This window comes from Saimiri boliviensis, chromosome 16, assembly GCF_048565385.1.
Source record: "Saimiri boliviensis isolate mSaiBol1 chromosome 16, mSaiBol1.pri, whole genome shotgun sequence".
Lineage (NCBI taxonomy): Eukaryota > Metazoa > Chordata > Mammalia > Primates > Cebidae > Saimiri > Saimiri boliviensis.
Window position 1 is genome coordinate 13,341,850 of NC_133464.1, and position 26,439 is coordinate 13,368,288.

General features: G+C 40.8%; 1 protein-coding gene across 7 annotated transcripts in view; it reads right to left on the reverse strand.

The window, feature by feature from the left end:
- The window catches only part of PCCA (propionyl-CoA carboxylase subunit alpha), a 445,241-nt gene that overhangs the window by 132,847 nt on the left and 285,955 nt on the right, over positions 1-26,439 (reverse strand). The window contains exon 20 of one of the 7 annotated variants that reach the window (XR_012514289.1): positions 7,613-7,815. The exons of the other annotated variants lie outside the window; for them this stretch is intronic. The gene's annotated coding sequence lies outside the window, so the exon portion shown is untranslated. The remainder of the gene's footprint in view (positions 1-7,612; positions 7,816-26,439) is intronic. 7 annotated transcript variants of the gene reach the window in all.

A 26,439-nucleotide genomic window follows, 5' to 3' on the forward strand; every position in this document is an offset into this window, starting at 1 on the left:
GCACTGTAGGCAAAGTGAATCAAAATACCATTACTATTTGAGTCACGGTAACCCTTGTTAGTTGATTCACTTTGCTTTTGCAGTTAATATAAGCTTCTGAAACAAACAGCCACCATGTTATCAGATTCAGTTACTGGTTTTTATATTACACTTCTGGGTTTAGGGAATTACTCAAGTTTATGCCATATTTTCAGTTCATGCCTTGTGCAAGCAAAATCTGCAAACACACAGCTGCTGTGATAGTCTGACAGAGATCTATTCCACAGACCTCTGACTGCCACCAAGAACCAGTGCTGATACAAAAGGAACCTCGGTGAAGAAAGCTATGTTTTCTTAATAATAACAGTTGTATAAACATAAGGTCTTCTCAGTTAACGGGAAACCAACATCAAAAAGCGTACTACATAGAACCCTAAACCCCTCTTTCTTTGAAGAAACCCGTTTGAAGCGAGGTGTTTCTAGTTATGGGTGAATGAAATGAGAATTCAGCAGCAACAAACGGACATCCAGTTCTATGAAGGACTAATTAAATCCATCTGAGAAGCTGCATCTCAAACCGCCTCACACATTTCAAAGGAAAGCACTCCTCTGCCTTTTGCTAAGACATCAAAACACTCAGTCACAGCTGACGCACACAGAGGCTCTACAACAATGTTATTTTTATGGACTACAAAGCTCCACAAAAGTAATGTTAAGAGTTTGCACTATTTCATGACTCAAAAACCCGAGTTAAGGCAGAACATTTCTACTTATCATATCTGAAACTTTTTTCCGGCCTACAACTAGTTTTGTAGATCTTCTACCTGATCTCAAAACAAAAACAAAACAGATGCATCAGTCTTAAAAGTGTTTCAAATACTTGCTAAGTAGAAGTGGTTAAAAATTAATCAGATAATTAGTCATGGTTGCACAGTTAACTTTTTTTTCCTGATAAGTAAAACCAGGATTTTGATGTTCAATTAAGATTCCTCAGTAGACAGTGTGAGGTTGCTCATGCCTTTGGGAGGCCAAGGTGGGCAGATCATGAGGTCAGGAGTTTGAGACCAGCCTGACCGACATGATGAAACGCTGTCTCTACAAAAAATGCAAAAATTAGCCAGGCATGGTGGTTGGCGTCTGTATTCTCAGCTACTCAAGAGGCTGAGGCAGGAGAATCACTTGAACCCAGGAGGCGGAGGTTGTAATGAGTTAAGATCGTGCCACTGCAGTACACTCTGGGTGACAGAGTGAGACTCTGTCTCAAAAAAAAAAAAAAAGAAAAGAAAAGAAAAAAAGACTCTTCAGTAGTTAAAAAAAGACTCTTCAGTAGTTAAAAAAAAAAAAAAGCCAGGAGAAGAAGCTGAAAACTTTAAAAACTTAGTTTGACAAAAATATTCCATTTAACAGCCATCTTTTGGTCTATAAAGTGGAAGAAGAAATTGCATTCAGAATGTGGAATAGTATCCCAACAAAATAATGTGGGGTTAGTGTCTATCCTCCCAGGTTTTTTGCCTGCCATTGGTTATGGTGAGCCCATATAATCATATTGAGCAATCGTGTTTTTTTCTTAAAGAACCCTATTAAATGTGACAGAATCCCTAAGTAGGAGAAATGCAATACTTCAACATTTTGTTTTCAACATATATAGAGAGACATAAAACTAACACCATCTGAGTGGTTGCTAACATTTAGAGTTTCTTCCCATGGCAGAAGACCTCAGTAAAGAGAGAAGCAGGAGCTGTCAGGAGGCCCCAGGCTTCTGGCTTCTCTCTTTACTTACCAAGTAACCTTGGGTGAGTCACTCAACCTTGCCTGGATGAGTCACTCAACCTTCCCTGGGTGAGTCACTCAACCTTCCCTGGGTGAATCATTCAACCTTCTGGTCCCATGTGTTCTCTCGCTGTTAAGTGAGGAGTTGCCCTAGGACAGCCAAATTCGTATAAGTTTTGAAAATCTATGACTTTTGTCTTCAAATGTGAATTCATGAAAACACTACATGGGTTCTGTTTGGAATCCAACTTACCAGTTATTCACATAATGGAAAGACGCTAACTTACCACCTCTCTGCTACCTCCTCTGTCCCAAAAAAATTTTAGGCATTCCATCACAGTTTGGTAAAGTAACTCTGATTCAACAGTTTTCAGGTCAGAGGAAATTTTATAGCAGAGAATAAATTTCTGGAAATTAACACATACTGCTACATTACTGACAGAGAAAAAACTGTGGTGGAGAATAAAGCAGTATTTGCTGAACTTTCAATTTTAAAACGAATAAAAAATGCTTACGCTTTGATATTTGAAATCACATTTCCTAGGGGCTAAATTTATAAACAAAATCATTGTTTTCTTTAATCACAACAAATTAAACTGTCAAACGCATTGACTGAATTTTGATATCCCATTATGTAACTAGTTTGTTAAGGTGTATGAAAGGCAATTGTCAATGCAGATTTCCCTGTATTTTTTGAGACAACATTCTAATTTATTAAAGACTTTCTTTCCATGACCACTAGCCACTAGGGAAGCAGTTTTTGAATTCCTTTCTCCCTTTACTGTCCTCTCTCTTCCTTCCTTCTCCAACTCCTCTACCCTGCCCCCAACAAATATTTCCTGAGAAGTACAAGAAGTGTGATTGTGAACAAGACTAGGTCTTTGCATTACACAGCTCATATTTTAGTGTGAAGAGACTGAAATTAAACAAGTGGACAAAGAAATAAACACAAGAACTCAAGTGCATGATAAGCAAAATGATGGAAATTAACATCATGATATGACAGCAAGTGACTAAGGGCTCAGTTAAGATACCAAAAGCTGATTCTGCTTCCGAATATAAAAACACAGAAGACAAAACAAAACAGTAACAATAACCCAAGAAACCTCTCATTAGAATTCATGCCTAAAAGAATTTGATTAGATACCAAATATGAGTTTACTGAAAATATGACATAAATGTATTTATTTATGAAAGTGATCAAAACACATTCTATTAATTCTCACAAGACACCAATTTGAACACCATTTAGGCTTTTGAAAAACCTGTCAATCAATAGTATTCTCTAGAACATACTTTATAAACTGCTCCTATAAGAGCTGGCTAAATAATTAATAACCTCACAATAAAATCAAAATTCATAGTTTAAAGGCCCTCAGGATCTGCCCATGTCCACCTCCCTCACTGGTACCTCTCCACCTGGCCTCCCTGTGTCCTGGCCTCCTGGGCATGCAGAGTGGCCTTGTGCTATCTGACCACATGCATTGATGCTCCATCAGTTCCTGCTCCACAACTTAAAATAGATGCTTGGTTAGCCTGGCTCTTCTGTTGTGTTTAAGTCGATTTTTGCTCCCAACCTCAACAACATTCCACGTACTTCCAATTTCAAATACCATAACCAACTCCTCCCAGTCTCACCTCACCTCCTCCACCACAGAAATCACCACAGGTGGAAAAGTCAGCAACTTCCCCTTCATCTTCACCTGCTCCTTTGTCCTTTCATATAAAAAGGGAACAGAGACCCTTCTCCTAGTTCTTCTTTTTCTCCTTATCCCTTAATTGTAAAAATTCCCTTCTTCTGGAACCTATTATCAGCATTTAAGAATTTACTCCACCTTTAATAAGTCAATCCCCCCAGCACTATGGCCCACCCCAACCACATGCCTTTCAAAGAAGAGTCACTCACTCCACTTGTCCGCCTATCTCAGTATCTCAACTCACCACAATTTCCTTTCTGGCCCCATTACAACACTCAAATGGTTCTCAATTTTATTTTTGCTAACTCCAATGGATAAATCTCAGTCTTAGCTGTTGTTTTGTTTTAACATGACCTTTTCAATATTCACTGGCATCACTGACCTCATCTTAAAACAGTCTCTTTCTTTAAATTCTGAAACAACACAACTTCTTGGGTTTTTTGAAGCAGTCTCTTTCATTGCTTCTCTTCAGTATCCTTTGCTGATCCTTCTTCCTCTGCCCATCCTTTAAATCTTTAGTGCACCTCAAGGTTTCATCTTTCTTGGCCCTCTTCCCTTTTCTACTTTCTCCTCAATTCAACCCCTTGTTCAACTGCCATTTATACTGTTGGGAGACCAAAAATCCACCAAACTCTCTCCTGGGCCACAGAACCTCATATGCAATGACCCAGGAAACATCTCCATTTGTGTATCTCACAGATCCCTTCAAAATTATGTCTGAAATTGTCTTCCTATTTCTTTACTTCCTCTGGACACCACAAAGGCAAATGACACTATCATCTAATCAGCTGCCCATGTAGGCATCTCCTTAACTTCTCTTTCTCTTCATCCTCACATTAAATCGAGGGGTTGTTGTGAGACTGCTTATGTGTAGGTGGAAGCTCAGGAACCGGAATGGGATTCCTGGGTTTGAACCCCTGCCCTGCCATTAACTGTGTGGTGTGTGGCTTTGGAAAAGTACTTAATCTCTCTATGCTTCAATTTTCTTATACTTAAAAATAGGACTAATAATAGTACTTATACCTTGTAGGATTGGTAGAGAAATGAAAGTAGATTGTACATGTTGACTATAATTGTTATTAAATAATATATTGCATGTGGATCACTTAGAACAGTGCTTGACACATATTAAATATGCAATATATATTAGCTAATACTATTACTGCTCAATAAATGCATGGTTAATTCTGCATCTTAAATCTCTTCCATGTTGATCCATTTTTCTCCAAAATACTTGCAGCTGAGGCTCACAGTGCCCACCTGCATGACTACTTCTAGCAGGCCCCCTCTCTCCAGTCTTGCTTCTCCAAACCTATTCTTCATCATGAAGGCAGAGTGATCTCCCAAAGAGGCGACTCTGTCTGACTCCCTGCAGGCAGGCCTTCTGTGGCTCTCCACTGCACTCCACACATGTCCAGACCAGGTTCATGGCTGGCAGTTCCACATGGTCAGGTCCTGGCTGCTTCCACTGGGGCCTCCCCTTCCCTGCCTGCCACCAGGTCCCACATTTCAAGCTTTCCGTGCTGCAGTCATACACAAGTTCTCTCTTGCTTCAGACACAAATAACTTTTTTAGTTCTCTTTCTACTTTTCTTTTTTGGTTTATGTGAGTTTTCTTTTAACTTCTATTTTACATTCAGGGGTCCATGTGCAGGTTTGTCACATAGTGTCATGAGGGTTTGTTGTACAGATTACCTTACCCAGGTATTAAGCCTAGTACCCACTATTTTCCTGATCTTCTCCCTCCATCCTTTGGTTGGCTCCATTGTGTGTTGTTCCCTTCTTTGTGCCTATGTGTTCTCATCATTTAGCTCCCACTTATAAGTGTGAACATGCAGCATTTGTTTTTCTATTCCTGCATTAGTTTGCTGAGGATAATGGCCTTCAGATCCATCCATGTCCCTGCAAAGGACATGAACTCGTTCTTTTTTATGGCTGTACCTACTTTTTATGTATGTCTTCAAACTCTGAGTCCGTCCCCTACCTTCCCCCAAACCTCGTCTGTAGGTCTCAGTTCGGCCAGTATTTCCTTCCTAGGTCTCCCCTAACCACCTCCATGTTCAGGTTTGGAGCCTCCTCTGCATGTTCACCACAGCACCTACTCTCCCTGTCACCATTCAATTTTCCTCCTTTACTGACAGAGACTTCCTCCTTGTCCCTCTAAACAGATGACACTCTGTGAGGAGTCAGATGTATCATCTCTTTTGATTACCACTAGTTCTCTAAGACCTGTGTCATAAAAGGTACTCAATAAACAGCTGTTATATTACAACTAAAGTGATCAATGCAGGGTGCTATAAATATGTCAAGATTCGTCTACTGGCTGAGTCACTCAGCCAAAGCATTTTAACAGATGGCTCCACTGCTCATTCTATCTATAAAAAAGTTTGAGGGGTCAAAATATCATACCAAAGTGAATTTTAAAACTTTTAATTTTTTTTTTTTTCACTTTTTATTTTTGAGACAGAGTTTCACTCTTGTCACCCAGGCTGGAGTCCAGTATTGCAGTCTTGGATACTGCAACCTCCACCTCCTGGGTCCAAGTGATTCTCCACCTCAGCCTCCCAAGTAGCATGCCACTGGGTAGGATTACAGGCACATGCCACCATACCTGGCTATTTTTTTTGTATTTTTAATGGAGACAGGGTTTCACCATGTTGGCCAGATTGGTCTACAACTCCTGACCTCAAGTGATCCGCCCACCTCAGCCTCTCAAAGTGCTGGGATTACAGGTGTGAGCCACCATACCTGGTCTTAAAACTTTATGTTTTAAATTTTTGAGTTTGAAACTTTTTGTTTTGAGATGGGTGTCTCGCTCTGTTGCCCAGGCTGGAGTGCAGTAGCATGATCTCAGCTCACTGCAGTCTTGACCTCCCAGGCTCACTTCATCCTCCTACATTAGCCTCCTGAGTAGCTGGGACCACAGGCATGTGCCATCATAACTGGCTAATTCTTTTATTTTTTGTAGAGACAGGGTCTCACTGTGCTGCCCAAGCTGGTCTCCAATTCCTGGGCTCAAGCGATGCTCCCACGTCAGCCTCTTATAGTGTTGGGCTTATAGGCATGAGCCACTGCACCCAGCCAACTTTAATTTACTTTTTGTTGTTACAGAAAACTGACCAGCACCCATAACAGGCTCCCTGACTACTATAAACATTTTATGAAGTTTTATAAAACTGGACTGAACTAAAGCTATCTGGTATCAACGCTGAAAGTTTCATTCTAAATAAAATTCTTCAGAAAGTGACTGAATCCAGGCCTAATACTAAAAATCACTTGAAGTCTTAATTACAGTATTTGCAAATGGCAATATAACAACCAATACCATTCAGTGTTTTGCATTCCCAAAGTAACTGAATTTTATAACTTATTTTTGTTCTTCACTTAGCACCATAACAAGTTACTTAGCCCTTGAGCACAACATGACTGAGTCATTCAAGAGGGTACAGGTGCAGCTGTGCACCCAATTAGACAAGCAATTTTCGAGATTACATAGGCAGGATCTTCACATTTTTGTGAAAATTTAGTCCTATGGTTCAAAAGTAGAGTACGATACCCAGTGAACAAGTTGGCATTTAAAAAGTAAACAGATCAAGCTGTGCAAAGTTACTCTTCAGACTTGATTTTTCTACAACCTTGTTTATCCAACCCCCTCCCATCAGATGTCAAGCTGATTTGGATGAATTTGCCTTGAAAGGATATTTGTTAGCTTGGGATAAGGAGTCACACTGATACAGAAGGTTACTTTTGGACATTCTTGCTTAAACCAAGAGTAAGGGAAAACATACTGTTCTCTAAAATAGCCTTGTGATGTTTTAGGATGAGTGAAATTACTATGATTTCTGGAACCCTAAGCAAACTTTTGGAGTGAGCCTTTACGCTGCCTTTTGCTATTAGGAAACACGCATCTCCAAGTCTTCTACAGTCACAGCATCTCTCCGGGTAGTTCATACGCTTACAGAAGGGGAAACAGGAGGCTGTGGAGGAACTACCCCGACTCAACGTCCTTACTCTCACCTATATTACTGTCCTTTCTTTGCTTTTTCCAGTTTCTTAATTCAGATGACATCAGTCTCTAACCACAGCCTAGTAAGTGATCTCCAGCAACTGTCTCCAAGTCGGAGGTGCTGGCCAAACAGCTGCAGTGATTGCGTTTTGTGTACTTACACCGGTGGGACCAGCGCTCTCTATTTAATGAGCCAGCTGCTTGTCTGATTGCTTCCCTGGATGGCCAAGTCACTGCAGAAGTTTCTTGAAAGGTAATTAAGGCTCCATTATTTCAACATGCCTCCATCTTACAGACTCTTCCACAGTACAATTTTGAAATTTGTTTTTTGAAAATAGGTAATACATATGTAGGGTTCAAAATTCTAAAAATAATAAGAAGACATATAATCTAAGAGATGTATCCTTCTCACTTGTTATGGAGTCAGCCCTCTAGCTCCCCAACTCAGAGGCAACCACAGGCCCTGTTTCTTGTTGCTCCTTCCAAAGATATTTTGTGCATATCACAAGCACAAACACACACATTCTTTTTTATGGCAATGAATGTAGTTTGTCTCTGTCACTTGATAAAGCAGCACACAGAAAACACTCTCAACTTTAATGGCTGCACAGTATTTCAATGTCATGAATGCATCTATTTATTTAAATATCCCAATTTCACAAGCAGTTTGATACCATGTTACACTGGTACAGTAAGTAAGTTACTTTTGGATATTCTTCCTTACACCAACAGTAGGGAGAAACATACTGTTCTCTAAAATAGTCCTGTGATGTTTTAGGACAAGTGAAATTACTATGACCTCTGGAACCCTAAGCAAAACTTTTGGAGTGAGCTACCTTTTCACTACCTTTTGCTAGTTCTTTCCAGTCTTCTGCTGCAACAAACAATACTACCATGATTATTCCTGCACATCTCCTATGTGTGGACATATATATAGTATAAATTCATGGAGGTTGTTGTATCAATTTATACTCCCACCAGTGTTTGAGAGCTTACGTTTCTACAATCTTATGAAAAGAAGAGGCCCAGTGCAGTGGCTCATGTCTATAATCCCAGCACTTTAGAAGGCAAAGGCAGGTGGAAATTGTTTCAGCCCAGGAGTACGAGATCAGCCTGGGAAACACAGTGAAACCCTGTCTCTACAAAAAATACAAAAAGGAGCTGGGCGTGCTGGCTATTCAGGCTATTGAGCTATTCAGGAGGCTGAGGTGGGAGGATCACTGGAGCCTAGGAGGTCAAGGTTGCAGTGAGCCATGATCATGCCACTGCACTCCAGTCTGGGCAACAGAGCAAGACTCAGTCTCAAAAAAAAAAAAAAAAAAAAAAAATCAAAACAAAACAGATAATTAACAAATTTTTCGTTTTTGCCAAAATGTATATGGAAATGGTACCTCATCATTTTATCTTGAATTTGTGTGTGACTCAGCACTTTCTATCATATGTGCAGGAACCATATTTCCTTTGCTATAAACTGTCTGAATTTTTTTTTTTACCAAGGCTTTTGTTTATTTTCATACTGACTTATAAGAGTTCTGTAAACATAAAGGGCATCCCTTTTTTTTGTGACTAAAATGAATTGCAAATTTTCTCTCTGGTTCTTTTGGCTTACCTGTTGGCTTCACTTATGACGGTTTTACATTCTTTCCAGAAAATTTTTACATTTTTTAAAGCATTATCTTGACTTATTATCCTAATAATTTCTCAAATGGAAAAATGACTGTATCAAGGAAAAAGTTCTTAACAATGTAAAAGAATTTTTGTGTTTATGCAATACTATGTTTTAATTTTTAAAAAGTATTGACAGAAAATAAGGTATTTTCCTCATATCAAATATCTTTAGCTGCTTTATTCAGTATACTTTTTCTTTTTTTTTTTTTTTTTGAGACAGAGTTTCACTCGTTACCCAGGCTGGAGTGCAATGGCGCGATCTCGGCTCACTGCAACCTCCGCCTCCTGGGTTCAGGCAATTCTCCTGACTCCGCCTCCTGAGTAGCTGGGATTATAGGCACGCACCACCATGCCCAGCTAATTTTTTGGTATTTTTAGTAGAGACGGGGTTTCACCATGTTGACCAGGATGGTCTCGATCTCTTGACCTTGTGATCCACCCGCCTCGGCCTCCCAAAGTGCTGGGATAACAGGCTTGAGCCACCGCGCCCAGCCTATTCAGTATACTTTTTAAAGCTAGAGGGGTAGAAAGTTTAAGTGAAAAAATTACCTAAGAAGAGAAGTAGTTTAATGATTATAACATTTACTTCTGGCAAGACACAAATTAATGAAAAATAAAACATATAAAAATATAAATATAAAATATGACTTCAAAGAACTTACATCAATCTGTTATCATTTGTCATGTACTGTAAGTCAGTTTTCTAAGTAGAATTATAGTCCTTTATTACAAACCCCTAATGGTACTGCAGTATTCTCTTTAAAATACTCAGGGAAAAAAGGTTCTTTTTCTGTCTGCCTTTTTTGTATTTAAGACATAGGTAATAATTTAACTAAAAGCTTACAGTAGATATAAATTTAATAGTTAACTGACCTTGTTTACTGATGTCCTTTTCACATTCAAGATTAAAAGCCTATCCTAAAAACTGACAATAGAGGCAAAAGAACAGATATAACAGCATTCTAATTTTTGAACAAAGGATGTTTGAAAATTAATTTTTTAAAAGAACAACCATGATTCTTATCATGTTCCTATAAAAATTCCAATAACTTCATGATTTAGTATTATTCTGTTAACGGAATAAAAGTAAAAGAGATTATGATATAAAATGCATATATAAATTCTTTATGAAGATACATTACAGATTCCTTATATCAACATTTGAGAATACAAAGTTATTATTTTGTGCAAAAGATTATTTATTGGTATATACTAAGTTTATTAAATTTTTCATTTTTATGAAAATGTTACATAAAAATAGTTAAAATCAAATTTTTGGCTGGGTGCAGTGGCTCATGGCTGTAATCCCAAAAGTTTGGGAGGCCAAAGAGGGTAAATCACCTGAGGTCAGGAGTTCGAGACCAACCTGGCCAACAGAGTGCAACCCCTATCTCTACTAAAAATACAAAAATTAACCAGACACGGTGGCATATGCCTGTAATCCCAGCTACTCGGGAGGCTGAGGCATGAGAGTAACTTGAACCCAGGAGGTAGAGGTTGTAGTGAGCCCTGATTGTGCCTCTGCACTCCAGTCTGGGCAAGAGTGAGCTCTGTCTCAACAACAAAAAAAAAAAATCAAAATTTCAAAGTGCTCTTTAAATATAAAAGAAGCTTTGATGGAATGTTTTCCTAGTCAAGAAATCCAGAACAAAACGCACTGTGGGAGAACAAAGGGGAAATAGTGAGTTACAGCAGAGAAAGAAAACTTTAAATAATGAGTATATAATTATTCCTTATTATGCATCCAAATGTAGTTATTATTTTTTATTCATAGTTTATCACCATATTCTTTCTTTGAGGAGAAAACTATAGGGTGGTAATTTCAATGATATGAATACTACATAACATTTCCCTCCCTTCACCACAGGCATCTAAGATGAAACAATTTTGCATCAACCAAGACGAACATTATTAAGAAAACAAAATGAAGGCACGAACTCTCTTGTACACAAAAGTTTACCTATCTCAAATCTTTTATTTATTTATTTTTTTCAAGACAGGGTCCAGGGTTTCACTCTCACCCAGCCTGGAATACAGTGGTGCAATCACAGCTTACTGCAGCCTCACTCTCCCAGGCTCAAATAATCTTCTCAATTCATCCTCCTGAGTAGCTGGAACTACAGGCATGCACCACCATGACTGGCTAATTATAAATTTTTTTTTTTTTTTGCCAGGGCTGGTGTGAACATCCTGGGCTCAAGTGATCCTCCCGCGTTGGCCTCTCAATGTACTAGGATTACAGGATTACTGCACCCAATCTCAAATCTTATAAATCTTATATTGCTCTCAAAAAATATTACTTGGGGCTGGGCACGGTGGCTCATGCCTGTAATCCCAGCACTTTGGGAGGCCAAGGTGGGCGAATCATGAGATCAGGAGTTCCAGACCAGCCTGGCTAACATGGTGAAACCCTATTTCTACTAAAAATACAAAATATAAGCTAGGCGTGGTGGCACGTGCCTGTAATCCCAGCTATTCAGAAGGCTGAGGCAGGAGAATCGCTTGAACCTGGAAGATGGAGGTTGCAGTGAGCTGAGATTGCACCACTGCACTCCAGTTTGGGCAACAAGAGTGAAACTCCATCTCAATGTGTGTGTGTGTGTGTGTGTGTGTGTGTGTAAAACTTGGAAAAACTTGAAATCATAGGCCAGGCACAGTGGCTCATGCCTGTAATCTCAGCACTTTGAGACTCTGAGGTGAGCAGATGGTTTGAGCCCAGGAGTTCAAGACCAGCCTAGGCAACATGGAGAAATCCTGTCTCTACAAAAAATACAAAAATTCGCCAGACAATGGTAGCATGCCTCTGTAGTCTCAGCTACTTAGGGAGCTGAGATGCTGTCCCTCATGCTACCATATTCTAATGTTTTTTCTCATTTATTTATACAATGATTTTGAGACAAGTTCTGGCTTATTCACAGTAAAAAAACATGTTTTAAGCTGTGACTCATCAGTCATCTCCCCCAAGTGGAACTTCTTTCATTTTCCCCCAGATCTTCCCCTTCCCCCAAGCAGCTGAGTGCTTCTTTTTCCTTTCTCATCAATTGAACTGGTTGATGGCACCTCTGTTAATGCATTTATTACATTATTTTAGTTACTTCCAACCCTGCTTTCCCTTTACCACAATAAGTACACACTGTTTACATGGATCTATCTATTCAAGGTCAACTGCTGTTAATTCATTTTTTTCCTGACAAAACATTATATATTGAATTAGCGATTTTTCATTGCCTTCTTGGAATATGTTGTAGAAGTTAAAATAACAAACCAAAGAACATGAAAGTTTCTAAAGGTATCTGATAAATGTTTTCATATATACCCATTTAATTCATCTTTTTTTTTTTTTTTTGATTCGGAGTTTCACTCTTGTTACCCGGGCTGGAGTGCAATGGCGTGGTCTCGGCTCACCGCAACCTCCACCTCCTGGGTTCAGGCAATTCTCCTGCCTCAGCCTCCTGAGTAGCTGGGATTATAGGCATGCGCCACCATGCCCAGCTAATTTTTTTGTATTTTTAGTAGAGACAGGGTTTCACCATGTTGACCAGGATGGTCTCAATCTCTAAAGGCCAACAACTATTATTTGCAATTGATAACAATGATAGAGGCAGGAAGCAGAGAAATTCTAGGCAGACAGGGGTGGGTCCCTGGTGAAGTCCCACCCTCAAGCTGAAAAGCCTGAGACCATGGCCCAAAGTGAGAACTTCTCACCATTTCCCAACTCAAATGGTGCCTTTTCCTAAACTACCCATGGCGCCACCCCACCTCCTCCTGTGCCTATAAAGACCTCAGACTCAGCCAGCAGAGAGAAGCAACTGGATGTTGGAGAGATGTGACTTGACTTCAGAGGGACAGCTTAATGGTTTAACTTTGGAGAAGAATCCAGCTGGACTTTAGGGGAAGATTACTTACCCCTCCGCTGTCTCCTTTTCAGCTTCCCTCTTCCCATTGAGAACCACTTTCATTGACAATAAAATCATCCCCCACATTTACCATCCTTCAATTAGTTTATATAACCTAATTTTTCCTGGACACCGGACAAGAGCTCAGAAGTCATGTGTGGACACTAAAGGCTGTCACACTGGCCCTTTGCCCTTGCTGGTTGGAAGGCAGCTGCGGGCCCACTGAGCCGTTAACACTTAAGCTGCCCATGGACAGCAGAGCTAAAAGAGCCTAATAACATGCCCTCTGGGGCTTTGGGAGTCACAGGCACCCATCCTGGATGCTGCTGTGGGGCCTGCACAGAGTTCACTCCTGTTGGCACCCAAAAGCACTTGCTCTGGCTCCTGCACCCACTCACTTGTGCACTCCCTCCTAGGAGGGGTAGGATGCAACAGGTCCAAATGAGTGGAGTTTGATCCCACTGGTGCCAAAATGGCTGGCCAGTTCCATTGCTCCTGCACTACAGTTCCCGCCTCATTCACTCGCATGCTCCCTCCTGCGAGGAGTTGAGAGCTATGGGCAGTAAATGAAGCATCCCGTCGCAAGTTCCACAAAAGGGTCAGGAAAATATCTTGCTTCAATATTATATGAAAGGTAAAATACAACCTCTATAGTAATAAAGATATACATAAATACTTATATAAATACTCCTGATGGAACAGGAGAGTAAATGCTCCTGATAGAACAGAGCCAATGTTCTGAATAACTCAGATATTAAACCATTTGATGAAATGCCATACTGTTTTCCATACTGTTAAATATTGTTCCATATTGTTTGCCATACTGTTCCATACTGTTTGCCATACTGCTAAATACTCCTTATAGAACAGAGCCAAGGCTCTGAATAACCCAGATATTTAACCATTTGAGGAGAGCCACACAGTTTCCCAATTTAGCTGCACCCTTTTACATTCCCACCAATAGCATTTGAGGTTTCAATTTCTCCACACCTTTGCCAACTTGTTATTATCTGACTTTTTAAATTATAGCTATGTAGTGTGTGCAAAGGACAATCTCACTGTGGTTTTGATTTGCACTTGGATCCCTCCATGCCTTATGATGCAGAACATCTCTACATGTGCTACTGGCAATTGCATATATTCTTTGGAGAAATGTCTATTCAGATCTTTTGCCCATTTTTAGAGTGGGCTGTTTTTACTGTTAAGTTGCAAGTGTTCTTTAGGTATTTTAAACACAAGTGCTTTACTGGAAATTTCATTTGCAAATATTTTTTCCCATTCTGTGGTTTGTCTTCAATTTTCTGTTAGTGTTCTTAGAAGCAAACATTTTAATCTTGATGTTGAACGATTCATCTATTTTTACCATTGCCACATGCAAGGTCAAAAAGATGTTTACCTCCTACATTTAGGTCATCGATCCATTTTGGGTTAATTTTTGTATACTAACACAATACAATGTAGGAGTCCTATTTCATTCGTTTATGTGTGGACACCTGGGTTTCAACACCATTTGTTGAAAAGATTATTCTTTCCACTTTTGAATTATTTTGGCACCTTTGTCAAGATCAATTGACTATACATTACTGGGCTTATTTCTGGATTTTCAATTCTATTCTGTTGATTTATATGTCAATAATTTTGCAAGTACTTCACTGTCTTTGATTATAAGGCTGTTTTGTAGTAAGTTCTGAAAGGTAGAAATATGAGTTATCCAATTCTGGATGTTTGTGGGGCTTTTTGTTTGGTTGGTTGGCTTTGAGATGAGAATTTCACTCTGTATCCCACGCTGGAGTGCAGTGGTGTGATCAGAGCTAACTGCAACCTCCACCTCCTGGGCTCAAGCTATCCTCCAACCTCTGCCTCCCAGGTAGCTGGGACTAGAGGCACCTGGGAGGTCTAGTCGCACATCTAGGAGAGAGCAGTCAAGTCCAACAGAGAAGTCATGGGAAATGCCTGAGGCACAGAAGGAGAAAGAAGGGAGTAGCCAGTTCAGCAGAGATTGGCTTGAGATCCAGGGGCTCCCTACTGTGGGGAAAGGGTTAAGTGAGAGGCCCTCACCAGTCCACATTCCCACCATGGACGGCTGCACAGGAGTGCTCTCTACCACAAGAACCCCAAGAGTAGTGTGGGCTGTGACCTAGAGACCCCTCAAGGGCACTGCACCAGACAGGACGCTCACACTGTGTCATAAAGACCCCCAAGACCTACATGGCTACAGCATGGCACTTTTATGAGAGTCCAGCCATCACTGGACTTCACTTGCCCTAGGAAGCACCACCCCAACATCTCTACATCCCAGGAGCCCTCAATGACATCCCCCAGTGTCCAGCCAGAAGACTAGCATGGAACAGAACTAGCTGGACCCAAAGGTGCTGTGGGGTCCCCAGTACCCTGGCCTACACAGAATACGACTCCACAGGAAAAGGACAGTGCAGTACCCCAAAAAGGCAGCCCTGACACAAAGCAAACCAAAGTGCGTGCCTTCCAGAGCCCAGGGGTCCCTTGCCTAGGGCTGTGAGCAGTTATGCTGGCCCTAGCAGTGGCATAAACTCTGTGCTTGGGCTTATGTGTAGAGTGGAATCCCTTCAGCCCTATGCAGATCACTGTAGCTGCAGCTGCTGCTGCTGGGGCTGCAGCAGGCGAGCTGGAGGCTGTCTGGGGCTGCGTATGGCAATCATGATCCCACTGGCAGTGTGGTCTTCCTGCTTGGGCTCACATGCAGAGGGTAAGGACCATCACCCTCTCTGAAAGCAAGTGAGCCTCAGAGCTGCATATCTGGAACTGTGGATGGTGAGCCTGTGCCATTGGCAGCAGCGCCTCTGTGCTACAGCCCGTGCACAGAGGGCAAAATCCCTCTGATCCGCTGCACAATTCTGCAGTCACCGCTGTAGCCAGGAGCCAAAATAAATGCTAACCAGAACCTGAGAGCTCCCTGTGTGGGGCTGTGGGGGCCAACCCCGCCCACACCAGGAGCACAGCCTCTGGGATCTATTGCTCATCCTGAACACAGCTCCCTAGGCACAAGGCTGTGGCCACTGCTCCTGCCAGAGAGGAAAAACACACTCTCCAGAACCTAAGAGCTGCCTGCAGGGGACTGCTGACAGCAATCCTACCCTCACCTACAGCAGGACTGCATTATCTAGCACAAGCTCCAAGGTCAGGTTCTCCACATCTACACTCACAGATTACCTACCCTGCCAACTACAGTCTACACCCCTGTACACCACCTGGGACCTAAGATTAGACATGCCTAACCTGACACTGCCCTCCCTAGTGCTTGAGCATAGTGCCGGAGCACCTAAGGATCATTCCACCCATTCCACAGCCTCTGGTGTCTGTACATTCTCCCCAGGAACCCAAGAACAGACTCATCCAGCCTGCTACCAACACCACCAACACCCACCCCAAACACCACTTACGAGCCTGGGACCAACCTGCCCAGCATATTGCAGACACAGCCAACATCAGCTCACACTGCTTGGGATCCAGAAGGTTGTTGTACCACTGCTACTGCCATTGTCCACACCACACCAGCTGCCCAGTGGCCTAAGAACATTCCCACCTATTTGGCCCAGCACTGCCACTACTGGCATCCAAGCCAGTCACCTAGAGGCCCATGAATTGACCCACCTGGACCCACTAACATCAGTGTCAGCACATGCCACACCGACACCCAAGGACAGACATGCTCAGCCCACCACTGCCAACCTTAGGGCCCAAATACTAGCCCATGTGCCATCCTTGTCCCCAGAAAACCTCCTTACGGCCTCTACTAATAACAGTAACCTAAGCCACTAAGGAAAACACAGATATCCCTGATGCTGTTTACAGCCAAAGAAATCATACAGTAACTATACTACTGCATGCACCCAGAATCAAAGCCAAAGGGCCCTACCCAACCAACAGCATGGATACATCTTCAGAAAAAAGTCTTCCCCTATGAAAGCGAATTCTCAAATTGGAAGAAGCAGATATTATACTAGATGTTCAGATATCAACATAAGGACACAGGAAACATGAAAAAGCAAGGGAATACAATAATTCTTCAGCAACAGATCCTATCCAAAAGAAATTCACAACATTCCAGAAAAACAGTTAAAAATTTTGATACTAAAAAACTCAGTGAGACACAAGAATAATCTGAAAACAACACACAAAAAAATCAGAAAGACAAAGGTATAAATGAGAAATTTACCAAAAAGATAGGTATAATAAAAAAGAATCAGACACATTCTGGAACAAAGAATTCACTGAATGAAATGCAAAATGCATTCAAAAGCTTCAATAGACTAGATAAGCAGAAGAAAGAATCTCACAGCATGAAGACAGATCTTTTGAAATAATACAGACAGACAAAAAAGCTTTCTAAGTAATTTTAAAACATAAAGAGACCTTTCGTGATATATGGGAAACAATAAAATAATCAAATATCAAAATTATCAGTATCTGAAAAGGCAATGAAAAAAACAAAAGGATGTGAAACCCTATTAAAAGAAAGACTAGCTGAAAACTCTCCAAGTCTAGTGAGAGATACAGACATCCATATACAGAAGGTCCAGCAATCTTCAACCATATTCAATGCAAAACAGTCTCTCTTCCATGACACATTATAGTCAAACTATCTAAAGCCAAAGACAGAATTCTAAAAACTATAAGAGAAATGTGTCTAGTCATCTATAAAGGAAATACTATCAGACTAAAAGTGGACATCTTAGCAGAAACCTCACATGCCAGGAGAGAATGAGATCATATTTTCAAAGGGCTGAAAGAAAGAAAACTGCCACTCAGTGACACTATACCCAGTAATACTATCTTTCATTAATGAAGGAGAAGAAATAAAGTCTTTCCTAGACAAACAAATGCTGAATTTGACCAGTGGAATGCATTACCACTACATCTGCCTATACGAAATGCTCAAGGGAATTCTAAACCTGGAAGCAAAAGGACAATATAGACCATCATGAAAACACATGAAAGAATAAAACATATTGGTAAAGCAAACACACAAATGAGGAACGGAAAAGACTTAAATTTTGTCACTGCAGAAAAACACCATCCATAAGGATAAACAATAATAAAACAGGAAGGAACAGAGAACATATAAAACAAGCAGAAAGCAATTAACGAAATGATAGGAACAAAACCTCATATCAATAACTCTGAATGTAAATGGATTAAATGCTCCACTTAAAAGATGGAGACTGGCTGACTGGATAAGAAACATGGCCCAAGCCAGGTGCAGTGGCTCATTCCTGTAATCCCAGCACTTTGGGAGGCCAAGGTGGGCAGGTAACCTGAGGTCAAGAGTTCGAGATCAGCCTGATCAACATGGTGAAACCTTGTCTCTGTCAAAAATACAAAAATTAGCTGGGCATTGTGGTGGATGCCTGTAATCGCAACTACTGGGGAGGCTGAGGCAGAATTGCTTGAACCTGGGAGCCAGAAGTTGCAGAGAGCTGAGATTGTGCCATTGCACTCCAGCCTGGGCAACAAAGCAAGACTCCATCTCAAAAAAAAAAAAGTGACCCAACTATATGCTGCCTGTAAGAAACACACTTTACCCTTAAAGACACATACAGACTGAAAGTAAAGGGATGGAAAAATATTGTTCCATGCAAATGGAAACCAAAAGCAAGCAGGAATAGCTATACTGTTATCAGATAAAACAGAACTTAAATAAAAAACAATAAAAAGACATTTTTATCAAGTAGCTGACAAGATGGCCAAATAGGAACAGCTCCTTCGGTCTCCAGCTCCCAGAGAAATCAACACAGAAGGCCAGTGATTTCTGCATTTACAACTGAGGTACCCAGCTCATCTCATTGGGACTGGTTAGACAGTGGGTGAAGCCCATGGAGGATGAGCCAAAGCAGGGTGGAGCATCACCTCAACTGGGAAGCACAAGGGGTTGGGGAACTCCCTTCCCTAGCCACGGGAAGCCATGAGGGACTATGCCATGAAAAATGTTGTATTCTGACCCAGATACTGCACTTTTCCCACAGTCGTTGCAATCCACAGACCAGGAGATTCCCTCATATGCCTATACCACCAGGGCCCTGGGTTTCAAGCACAAAACTGGGTGGCCATTTGGACAGACACTGAGCTAGCTGCAGGAGTTTTTTTTTTTTTTTTTTTTTTTTTTTATACCCCAGTGGCACCTGGAACATCAGCGAGACAGAACCATTCACTCCCCTGGAAGGGGGTCTGAAGCCAGGGAGCCAAATGGTCTAGCTCAGCAGATCCCACCCCGACAGAGCCCAGCAAGCTAAGATCCACTGGCTTGAAATTCTCACTGCCAGCACAGCAGTCTGAAGTCAACCTGGGATGCTCAAGCTTGTTGCGGGGAGGGGTGTCCACCATTACTGAGGCTTGAGTAGGTGTTTTCCCCTCACAGTGTAAACAAAGCCGCTAGGAAGTTCAAACTGGCCAGAGCCCACTGCAGTGCCACAAAGCCACTGTAGCCAGACTGCCTCCCTAGATTCCTCCTCTCTGGGCAGGGCATCTCTGAAAGAAAGACAGCAACCCTGCCAGGTGCAGTGGCTCACACCTGTAATCCCAGCACTTTGGGAGGCCAAGGCAGGTGGATCACCTGAGGTTAGGAGTTCAAGATCAGTTGACCAACATGGAGAAGCCCTGTCTCTACTAAAAATACAAAAAATTAGCCCAGTGTGCTGGTGCATGCCTGTAATCCCAGCTACTCTGGAGGCTGAGGCAGGAGAACTGCTTGAATCTGGGAGGCGGAGGTTGCAGTGAGGCGAGATTGAACTATTGCACTCCAGCTGGGGCAACAAGAGCAAAATTCTGCCTCAAAAAAAAAAAAAAAAAAAAAAAAAAAAAAGAAAGAAAGAAAGACAGCAGCCCCAATCAGGAGCTTACAGATAAAACTCCCATTGCCCTGAGACAGAGCACATGCAGGAAGGGGTGGCTGTGGGTGCAGCTCCAGGAGACTTAAATGTTCCTGCCGGCTGGCTCTGAAGGGAATGGCCGATCTCCCAGCACAGCACTCAAGCTCTGTTAAGGGACAGAATTTCTCCTCAAGTGGGTCCCTGACCCCTAGGCCTCCTTACTGGGAGACACCTCCCAGCAGGGGTCAACAGAGACCTCATGCAGGAGAGCTCCAGCTGGCATCTGGTGGGTGTTCCTCTGGGATGAAGCTTTCAGAGGAAGGAACAAGCGGCAATCTTTGCTGTTCTACAGCCTCTGCTGGTGACACCAAGGCAAATAGGGTCTAGAGTGGACCTCTAGCAAACTCTAGCAGACCTGCAGCAGAGGGGCCTGTTAGAAGAAAAACTAATACAGAGAACGGAATAATATCAACCTCAACAAAAAGGACATCCACAAAAAAACCCTAACTGAAGGCCACCAACATCAAAGAACAGAGGTAGAATAAATCCACGAAGGTGAGGAAAAATCAGTGCAAAAAGGCTAAAAATTCCAAAAACCAGAATGCCTCTTCTCCTCCAAAGGATCAAAACTCCTTGCCAGCATAGGAACAATACTGGATGGAGAATGGGTTTGATGAATTGACAGAAGCAGGCTTCAAAGGTGAATAATAAACTCTTCCGAGTTAAAGGAGCATGTTCTATCTAACCCAATGCAAAGAAGCTATGAACCTTGAAAATAGGCGAGGAATTGTTAATAACTAGTTTAGGGAAGAACATAAATGACCTGATGAAGCTGAAAATACAGTATGAGAACTTTGTGAAGCATACACAAGTATCAATAGACGACTCAATCAAGCAGAAGAACAGATATCAGAGATTAAAGATCAACTTAATGAAATAAATCATGAAGACGTGATTAGAGAAAAAAGAATGAAAAGGAACAAACAAAGGCCCCAAGAAATATGGGACTATGTGAAAAGACAAAACCTATGTTTCATTAGTGTACCTGAAAGTGACGGGGAGAATGCAACCAAGTTGGAAAACACTCTTCAGGATATTATCCAGGAGAACCTCCCCAACCTAGCAAGACAGGCCAACATTCAAATTCAGGAAATACAGAGAACACCATAAAGATACTCCATGAGAAGAGCAACCCCAAGACACATAACCGTCAGATTCACCAAGGTTGAAATGAAGGAAAACATGTTAAGGGCAGCAAGAAACAAAAGTCGTGTTAAACACAAAGGGAAGCCTGTGAGACTAACAGCAGATCTGTCTGCAGAAACCCTACAAGCCAGAAGAGATTGAGGGCCAATATTCAACATTCTTAAAGAATTTTCAATCCAGAATGCCATGTCCAGCCAAAATAAGCTTCATAAGAGAAGGAGAAATAAAATCCTTTACAGATAAGCAAATGCTGGGAGATTTTGTCACCACCAGGCCTGCCTTACAAGAGCTCCTGAAGGAAGCACTAAATATGAAAAGGAAACACCAGTACCAGACCCTGCAAAAACATACCAAATTGTAAAGATCATCGACACTATGAAGAAATGGCATCAGCTAACAGGCAGAATAACCAGCTAGCATCATAGTGACAGGATCAAATTATACATAACAGCAATAATCTTAAATGTAAACAGGCTAAATGCCCCAATGAAAGGAAACAGACTGGCAAATTGGATAAAGATTCAAGACCCATTGGTGTGTTGTATTCAGGAGACCCATCTCACGTGCAAAAACACACATAGGCTCAAAATAAAGGATCGAGGAAGATTTACCAAACAAATGGAAAGCAAAAAAAAAAAAAAAAAAAAAAGCAGGAGTTGCAATCCTAGTCCCTGATAAAACAGACTTTAAACCAACAAAGATCAAAAAAGACACAGAAGAGCATGACATAATGGTAAAGGGATCAATGGAACAAGAAAGGCTAACTATCCTAAATATATATGCACCCAGTACAGGAGCACCCAGATTCATAAAGCAAGTTCTAAGACCTACAAAGGTCTCTAAGACTTAGACTCCCACACAATAACAGTGGGAGACTTTAATACCCCACTGTCAGTATGAGATCAACAAGACAGAAAATTAACCAGGATATTCAGGACTTGAACTCAGCTCTGGAACAATTGGACCTAAAAGACATCTACAGAATGTTCCACCCCAGATCAACAGAATATACATTCTTCTCAGCATCACATCACACTTATTCTAAAATTGACCACATAACTGGAAGTAAAACACTCCTCAGCAAATGCAAAAATGCTTGTGAAGGGATCTGTAATTTTACAAATAGTTCAGCTCTGTAATATCCTATCAAGCTTAGAGTTCTACCCATAATTAAAAGTGATCCTTTAAAAAAAAAAAAAGTTAAAAATACATGCAAAATAAATAGGTCCTTACAAAAATTTCTATCACTGGCTCACTGTAACAATTCAATATCTAGGATCATACATAATTGTTTTCTAGTGTATTAGTAGTAAACATGAAACATCTGGCGGAATCATGAAAATAATTATAAATAAAAATTAGTGTGTTATTTTGGTACTTTTAGGTTTATCACCACTACAAGTTGAATAATATTTCCACTTTGTGTCTAGCAGGTTTTATACTTTTTAATTAATTCTGTCATTCATTCAGACAGCTGTATTCAGAAATGAGAATAAAGACCTAAAAGACATAAAATACTTTACACTTCTCTTACTATGAATACTTCACTTAACTTTTATTTCTACAATGCATTCATCCCACCTTTTTAATTTTTATTTTTATTTTGAGACAGAGTCTCACTCTGTCGCCCAGGCTGGAGTGCCGTGGCATGCTCTCAGCTCACTGCAACGTCCACCTCCTGTGTTCAAGTGATTCTCCTGCCTCAGCTTCCCAAGTGGTTGGGACTACAGGGGTGTGCTACCACACTTGGCTAAGTTTTGTATTTTTAGTAGAGATGGGGTTTCACCAGCTTGGCCAGGCTGGTCTCAAACTCCTGAGCTCAAGTGATCCACCTGCCTTGGCCTCCCAAACTGCTGAGATTACAGGTGTGAGCCATTGTGCCTGGCCTTCCCCTTTGTTTTCTTCTAAGAATTGTAAAGCATTAGCTCTTATGTTTAGGTCTTTAATCTATTTTGAGTTAGTTTTGTATACAGGGTAAGAGAAGGACCCAAATTCATTCATGTTGAAAAGGCTGTCTTTTCCCCTTTGAATATTTTAAAAACTCTTGTCAAAAATCATTTGGCCATATATACAAGGGTTTATCTATGGGTTCTCTATCCTAGTCCATTGGGTGGGTGAGTGGGTGGGTGAGTGGGTGTGTGTGTGTGCGCGTGCGCGCGCAGTACCAGACTGTTTTGAAAACTGTGGTTTTGGCCGGGTGTGGTGGCTCACGCTTGTAATCCAAGCACTTTGGAGGCCAAGGCGGGCAGATCACCTGAGGTCGGGAGTTCAAGAACAGCCTGACCAACATGGTGAAACCCTGTCTTAAAAAATAAAAGAAAGAAAACAAAACTGTGGTTTTGTAATAAGATTTGAAATGAGGAGGTATGAGGCCTTCAACTTTCTTCTTCTATTTCAGGATTGTTTTGAGAATTTGGGACCCCTTGAAATTGCATGCATTTTAGAATAAGTTTATCTACATCTACAACAAAATATACTTGGGGGTTTTGATAGGGATGGCATTGTATCTGTAGATCACTTCAGGAAGTACTGACATTTCCTTCTTTTGTTTTTCTTTTGTTTTTCCCCACAGATGGAGTCTTGCTATGTTGCCCAGGTTGATCACAAATTCCTGGGCTCAAGTGAACCTCCCGTCTCAGCCTCAAGTAGCTGAGGTACTGATATTTTAACCATATTAAGTCTTCTAGTCCCTGACATAAGACATCCTTCCATATATTTGTGCCTTATTTAAGTTCTTTCAGCAACATTTTATAGTTTTCAGTGTACAAGCCTTTTGCCTCCTTGGTTAAATATATTCCTACGTATTTTAGTCCTTTTGATTCTATTGTAAATGAAATTATTTTGCCTAAAATTTGCATAAATGGTGCCATTAAGTATGTATATTGTTGCAACTTTCTTTTTTACCATTATTGTGGTATATACATATGTACCAAAAGTCTTAACAACACCTATAGGAAGGACACACAGCATCTTCAGGTTAGCTGCCACCTCTTGGGAGAAAGCAGAACAGGATGATGTAAAGAAAGGACTTAGCTTAATCTATATATTTTTCTTTTAAAATAGGAGATCTGTAAGGAAAATCTGCAACATTTGCTGTACTTTCTGTATTAGAAATATCTTACAATTTAAACTTCTAAAAATTAAACAAAAGAACTCTGGAAATGTGGGCACCTAAAGCTTTACTGTGTGCTAAATAAAGCCTTTGCCTGTACTACCTCCAGAGTCATTAACCCAGACCTAGCTTGTCACCTGTGGGCTAATGTTTTTCTTGATGTGACAGTGGGTGATCTGAGAAACTAAGTTAACAATCATAGCTCTCCCATCTATGACCCTAAGAGCAGACAACAGTGCCATACTATTGAAATCTTTATACCAATGAGCCTTTACTTACACCACGCTGTTCAGCCTGCCTCCGTTCATAATACTGATGTCAAATGAAAGTAGCTCAATTCAAATACGCCCAGGAAAAAGGGCTACACTATCATGAGAATATGCCTTTCATTAGGCTCTTGATGCTCCGACAGTAGCTAAGCCAATAAATATATGAAATCATTTCCAATATTATATACTGACATGGGTATTATCCAGGGAAATTTTTAATGCAGTAATTTTGAAGTGTTTTAAAAACAGCCCTGTTTTCCTCATATGCTAGACAATGAAGCTGGAGATAATTTTACAGAAAAATTTTAAAGATACCACATATGCAGTCAGGCCAGAGGTCTCTAATTTTTCAACATGGAATCTAAAACAAGCATAAAGAAGCAACAGCTTGCCTGTGATCCCAGCACTTTGGAAGGCCGAAGCAGGAAGATCACTCGAGCTCAGGAGTTTGAGACCACCCTGACTAACTTGGTGAAACCCAATCTCTACTAAAAATACAAAAACTAGTCAGGTGTGGTGGCATGCGCCTGTAGTCCCAGCTTCTTGGAAGGCTGAGGCAAGAGAAATCGCTTGGACCTGGGAGGCAGGGGCTATAGTGAGCTGAGATTATGCCACTGCACTCCAGCCTAGGCGACAGACAGAGTGAGACTCCATCTCAAAAAAAAAAAAAAAAAAAAAAAAAAGGTAGCAGCTCTAAGAAGTAATCTAGACAGTTTTCTTTATTAAGGCAAGGCACTACTTAAAAGAACATTGTATCAGAATATCAGATTACAGAAAGGCTTCAGTGGTGACTCAATACAGAACTTAAAATTATGCTAAAACCTACATTTTTGTAAAGCTAATCTTCCCCCAGGGGAAAAAAATGCTACACTGTAATATTGATACTCTTTACTACTCACTTCCTATAATTTACTACTCAACCTGATCTCTGGTTAAGTGTCCACTTACAAAGCTGTTTTTCTGAAAGAACCATGTCAATAGGTGGAATGTAGAGAGTCCTACAAGATCTCAAGACAACTGTTTAACTCCATCATAGCTTTCATTTTAAGAGAGCTGAGTGAAGTTCTCTCTCAGTAATGAACATTTCAGTAATTCTGACACATACAGTGAATCACAACTTTAAAAAAAACCAAGGCGACTACCCTTAGTTCATGGACTGACATCGCTGATTTGTGAGTCTGACTACCACATAAGAACCTCAGCTTCCCCAGGACAACAGCTTGGAACTGATCTGGCACAGAGTAGGCATGCAACAGTTATTTGTGGAATAAATGAATTCTCATGAATCTTTGACTTGAGATATTTTCTCACTGAGATCAAGAAACTCCCATACCCTTTTCAAGCCACACTAGGTCTTATTTCTGTAAAATTATAGTATTTTGATTTTCACATCTGGTTTCAATATTCTGATAAAAATTCATTTGTTTCCCCAAAACAAAATGACATTTCAATGCAACTTAGCCATAAGAAGAGAAATGTAGATAAATAGAATACTCATTATTATTAATTGTGTGTTAATAGTAACTTCCTTGAATTCAGGCTGAAAATACAATCCAGAGCTAAAATAGCAACTCTTAATGGTATTTTTTTGGCACATATGAATCACAGCTTTAAACATATCACTCATACTACAGTATAAACACTGAAATCTTACTGTAACATTGTCCACTATAGACTAGAATTCCGACTATAGCATTTCTGTCTTGGACGCTATCCAAGGGGTTTAAGAACAAAAAGAATATCACCACAAGGTAAATTTCGCCTCAAGAGTGTCTCGAAACATGAGATCTAAAGATAATGTTATGTGAGGCTTCAGATTATTTGTTTTAAATGAATGGTTACCTACCACCACTATCAGACATTTGGAATTATAATTCAAAATGCTCCTCTCTGTAACAAAGGTGAAAGTATTATCTCTCATAACATTAAAGAAAAATGAATCAGGTAGCAGAAAGTGAGTTTAGGATGTGGCTAAATCTAGAAATTCATTTC